Source organism: Stegodyphus dumicola, chromosome 2 (assembly GCF_044657685.1).
Source record: "Stegodyphus dumicola isolate Sdum_Otavi_A_Nest chromosome 2, ASM4465768v1".
In the NCBI taxonomy this organism is placed as follows: Eukaryota; Metazoa; Arthropoda; class Arachnida; order Araneae; family Eresidae; genus Stegodyphus; species Stegodyphus dumicola.
The window spans coordinates 8,041,595-8,047,594 of NC_140769.1; positions in this window are offsets into that span (position 1 = coordinate 8,041,595).

Below are 6,000 nucleotides of genomic sequence, written 5' to 3' on the forward strand. Positions count from 1 at the left end.
AAAATCTCGCTTTCCTATAGCCCATTATGTCTTAAATGGCGTGATTTCGTCACAAAACATAAAATAAAAAAAATTGGAATTCGAATTTCGAAAAAATCGCTTCGAGGTGCACTTTCTCTTGTCTAGATGCACCTATGTACCAAATTTCGCAGCCGTGGGTCTATTAACTTAAGCGCAAGCGCGTACGAAAGACACACAGACAGACTCTTTCTTTTATTATATGTAGAGATTTATGCAGATTTTTCATTAATTTATTTCTTCAAATATCTCTAACATTTGGTGGCAACAGTTTGAAAAGTGAAAAGGACATTTATAGTGATTCAACGCAAAATCGCAAAACGAAAAGTATAGTCCTTCAGGGACAAAGCCTCTTTGGTCTAAAAAAAAAAAAAAAAAAAAAAATCTGAAATGTTTCAGATTTTAAATTACGTCCAAAGGGGCGTTTTCTAACATTTTGAGTGTTACCTTTCTTTATTAAATATCATGCTCCTCGCACTTAAACCGTAAGATCCAGTGCAACAGCAATATCGCAAAATAGTTTTAAAACGAGCATATCTTTAGAATTTCCGATACAGAGACTCACGCGCTGGAGATAAAAATGTTTTTTCTGCACAACGTTGCCATTGCTCGCTTTGAAATCCTTGAGTTTGTTAATCAAAAATTCGTCAAAGTTTTAAAAAATAGGAAATCGATCATAAAACAAATTTCAAATTTCAAATTTGGTCTTCCACATGCTCATATTCGTTGGAGGATTACGTTATTCAAAATTCGATGACTCTATGTACCGTTATTTTATGACAATGTGAGAAATATACATACATTTACGCAGATTTTCATTATTTAATTTCTTCAAATATAATGCAGGACTCTTAACATTTTATGGCAACAGTTTGAAAAGTGAACCGACATTTATCCGTCCGACGCAAAATGCCAAAACGAAACTAATAGTCCTTCGGGATTCAAATCCCTTTGGACTAAAAAAAAAAAAAAAAAAAAAAAAAAACTTTTAGACTAGTATGTTTATTAGAAAATTGCGAGAGGTCTGCTTTAGGGGTGGGTTGCATCATGGGGGACTTTCTCAGGGAAGCTGTCTTGTATTCACATTATACATGAGACAAAACCTTGAAAATATCTATACGACCAGTTCATTCGCAGAGATTGATTCAGACTGAACTACCAGAGTTCAGCTCTCGGTTACAGTTGGCTCACTTTTACAACTGGTAAATAAACGAAAAATGTTATCTCTGTGGACACATAATAGTTCCCTCTAATATTTAAAATCTTTCTTTCGTAACGACGAAAATGACGCCCGCGTTCGGTAATGTGTACAATCAAAACAACAGCTCGCGCCCACCAGCGGCCGAGAGGTAAATTCGCTGAACACTGGTAGTTCGGTCCGAGGTTCGAATCCCGCGAACGGGCTGGTTGCATGGGCGTTTTCGTGGTTTTCCCCATGTGTAACGTGTATACGAGCCAGGTTCCCTTAAAAAGTCCTCCACGAAGGCATCCATCCCCTTAGGCAGATAGTCCTAGTGTGCTGTGCCTAGGGCGTTTTGCCGTAATTAAATAAACCAAACCAAAACAAGAGCTCAATAACCGGTTTCGATTTGTATCGTTGTCGACCTTATGCAGTTACCCTGGAAATTGCTAATTTTATCAAATTCTTATTTTCTTGGTTATACAAGGTTGGCTATTATGAAAATGCCGATTATATGTAGGCAAACTGTATGTGGTGTTGACTGTATGCCTGTGAAGACTCTGTGCACGTAAAAAAAATGTGCAATGCTTATTATTATACCATTATTAAAATTTCTTTTTTACCTTGTCGTTTATGCTGATAACTATCGTTCGTATGTCAGTGTCGATTCTACGTGTGTCGAAATTATTCTTATAACAGGACTTGCCTTGTCGATCATATGCCGCATCGATATGGAATGTCGAACCCATAAATAAAAGCCTTAATGGGAGATACAATTTTATCCAGTAAAGTACCACTACCGTTCTTTCAAGGTGTTGATTAGACACTGTAATCCAAAGTTATAGATATAAGTGCATAGTGTTTATGGGCTTTTCAAGTGCGCAAAGTAATTACAAGAATTCCTTTATAAAGTACTTGTTGAAAGCATTCTTTCCAAAGCAGAAAGCCTCTACCCCTTAATCAATGAATTTTCAACTCCCTTCGTCAGTAGGAACCCACGTCAGTTTTGTTAATATTACAATTTATATTTGGATGAAAAGAGAGAAAGTAAAGGAAAATCTGAAAGCTTTTCATATTTTATATTACGCCCAAAAGGATGTTTTTTGACGTTTTGTGTGGTACCTTTATTTATTAAATATAATGTTCTTCGTACTTAAACATAAAATTCAATTCAACAGCAATATCACAAAATATTTAAAAAGAGCATAATTTAAGAATTTTCGATACACAGTTTCGGGCGCTGGAGATACATTTTTTTTTCGTATAGTGTTCCCATTGTACGCTTTTAAATCGATGAGTTTGTTAATAAAAAATTCGTTAAAGTTTTACAAAATTGGAAATAGCTAATAAAACAAATTCCAAATTCGGGATTACAAGTGCTCATGTTCGGTTGGATGACTACGTTATTCAAAATCGGATGGCTCTAGGTACCGTTGTTTTTGAAAATGCGAGAAACATTCATGCATTCATGCAGAATCTTCATTATTTAGTTTTTTTAAATATAATACATGGTAATAATATTTTGTAGCAACAGTTTGAAAGTGAATCAACGCAGAAAGTGAAGCCATGCAAAATGTCGTTTTGAGACTAATAGCCGTTTGGGTCTAACGCCCCTTTGGGCTAAAAAAATAAAATAAAATAAATGTTAAATTAGCAAGTTAAAAATCGGAAATAGCAACATTTAACCGATAAGAAAGTCATAACTCCTTACTACCTCGCTCGAAAAATGCAATTTTGAATACAATGATAATTTTGCTTCTTTATTAAATTATTCATATAGCAGGACTTGCATGAATGGATTATATTGTACTACACGAAATTTTTTCATACCAGTAAATTGCTACAGTTAGGGAACGAGAATACAGTAAACCCTTTCTAAGATGACCAGCACAGGTTCATAAGATTTTGGGCTTTTGCGAATTATAGAAATAGCTCTCAGCACCGATGTCCAAATTCTCAGAAATATTAATCATCGTAGGAAGATAATCACCAGAAGAAAAATCACTGTTCACATTCTGAAGTGCAGTATTCTATAAATGAAAATACATTAAGCCGATTCGATTGCGTGTATGCCCGTATCTATATTTATATATAGGAAAAATTATAATATAAAATAAATATAGTGTAAAATATACAGTGGATGGACAAAAATATGGAAACACCTTGTGAAATGCATGTTTGAAAAGAAAGATTGATTTTAATGAAATATGCAGGTGGCGCTGGCGGTTTTGACTACTGACGCCACCTATACAACTTCGTAAATGTGCTAAACAGTTCAGTTGTTGTCGGAGTACTGTTATGTGAGGTTGTCATTGCATTATGTCAGAGTTAACAGACTTCGAATGTGGGCAAATTGTTGGAGCACGTATGGTAGGTGCTTCTGTAAGCAAGGTAGCCGAGGTGTTTAGTGTTTCAAGAGGTATTGTATCGAAGATTTATTCCGCATATTTGAAAAGCAGAAAAACATCATCTGCTAAATCACAGCGCGGACAAAAGTGTGTCCTGAGTGATCGTGACAGACGATCATTAAGGGCAATTGTGACGAAAAATAAGAAGACCCCAGCTGCAAAAGTTACTGCAGAAATGAATGTTGTGTTACCGAACCCTGTGAGTACCAAAACAATTAGAAGGGAGCTTCATAAACAGGGAACTGCTGGCCGTGCTGCAATTGAGAAGCCACTCATCAGTGATGCTAATGCCCGTAATAGGAAAAGGTGGTCTTTAAGTCAAAGCCTGGACTATAGAGCAGTGGAAGCGAGTAATGTGGTCTGATGAGTCTTCTTTCACATTGTTTCCCACTTCTGGCCGAGTTTACGTCTGGAGAACGCCATCTCAAGCCTATAATACAGACTGCTTGTTGCGAAGAGTGAAACATGGCGGGAGTTCTGTTATGGTTTGGGAAGCCATATCGTGGTTCTCTGCTAGCCCCATGATAACTGTGTCAGGGCTCATGACTGCCAAGACTTATGTGAACATTTTGGCCGATCATGTTCATCCCATGGTACAAACTTTGTTCCCCGATGGTGATGGTGTCTTCCAAGACGACAAACCCCCTGTTCACACAGCTCACATTGTCCAGGACTGGTTTTCTGAGAACGAGGATGAGTTGTCCCATCTCCCCTGGCCACGACATTCTCCAGACCTGAATATTATCGAACCTTTGTGGTCTACATTGGAACGGAAAGTGCGTTCTCGTTATCCACCGCCAACATCATTATCTGAACTTGCCACCGTTTTGCAGGAAGAATGGTATAATATTCTCTTGGCAAACATACAGGAGCAGTATTTATCCATTCCGAGAAGACTGCAAGCTATTTTGGATGCCAATGGGTTTCCTACACCATATTAAGCAAAGAAACATGTTTTTTTAAAGGTGTTTCCATATTTTTGTCCAACCCCTGTATGTTACCGTTAAAGCGTATAATGCAGTTATTTCCTCGAATGAATGAGTATTTGACGGGGAAAAAACTAGCCAAGCCGGTTAAGCTAATTATTTTAAAATAACTATATTAATTAGTATAGAATATAGTATTCTATCAACTAACTAATGATAAATGCTGCACAGACGGTATAGTGGTTAGGGGAGCCAACTGCGATACCTAACGGCCTAGGTTCGAATCCAAGGGAATGCATAGTTCTAATTGCCCGTCCTTTCATCGGGGGCAAAAGTGGCCCATTTATTAGCTGCCTGCATAATAAAGTGACAACTACTTCTGGCCTTAGTCGAAGTCGGCTGAAGGCCCATCATTCATATTAAAAAAAAAAAAAAAAAAAAAAAAAAAAACCTAATAGCTAAGAAATCTGAAAGGTTTCAGGTTTTAAATTACGTCCAAAGGGGCGTTTTTTTAACGTTTTGTGTGTTACCTTTATTTATTAAATATCATGTTCTTTGCGCTTAAACCATAAAATTCAGTTCAATAGCAATGTCGCAAAATAATTTTAAAATGAGCATATCTTTAGAATTTCCGATACACAGTTCTGCGCGCTGTGGATATTTTTTTTTCGTATAGTGTTGCCATTCCTCGCTTTTAAATCGTTGAGTTTGTTAATAAAAAAATCATTAAAGTTTTACAAAATATGAAATTGATAATAAAACAAATTTCAAATTTGGGCTTCCAGATGCCCATATTTGCAGGAGGATTAAGTCATTCATAATTCGATGGTTCTATGTACTGTTGTTTTATCACAATGCGAAAAATACACATACATTTATGCAGAATTTTCATTATTTAATTTCTTCAAATATAATTCAGGTCTCTAACATTTGGTGGCAACAACGTAAAATTGCAAAACGAAAAGAATAGTCCTCTAGGAGCAAAGTCTCTTTAGACAAAAAAAAAAAAAAAAAAAATTAAAGATAAACCGTTCAAGTGAAAAAGAAATAGACATTAAAAATATCTATCGTTTTATAAATTAACTGATGATAAATCGTTAGTGTTTAGAAAATTATATTTCATATTACAGATAGATTAAATAATAAAGAAATGCATAATATAATATTATTGCTAGATTCGTTAAACCGTAATAAAATATAACAGACTATACTACGCCAATAGTTCTGTTTAAATTTTTACAGCTTATCAAATTATTAAGCTATTTAGAACTGCAAACAAGCAGCTTTCGCGTGCCGTTTTTACTGACAATTCGTCATTTATTAACACTTTAATGTGACACAAACTGTTAACTTCCAGTTAAGAATGGATGAAATTTAGTTTCAAGGACGGCAATCATTGATATAACAGAGAAGAAACATTTGCTCCCCATGAATTCTTTTCTTCCGGGTGATGTGGGTCGATTTCCTA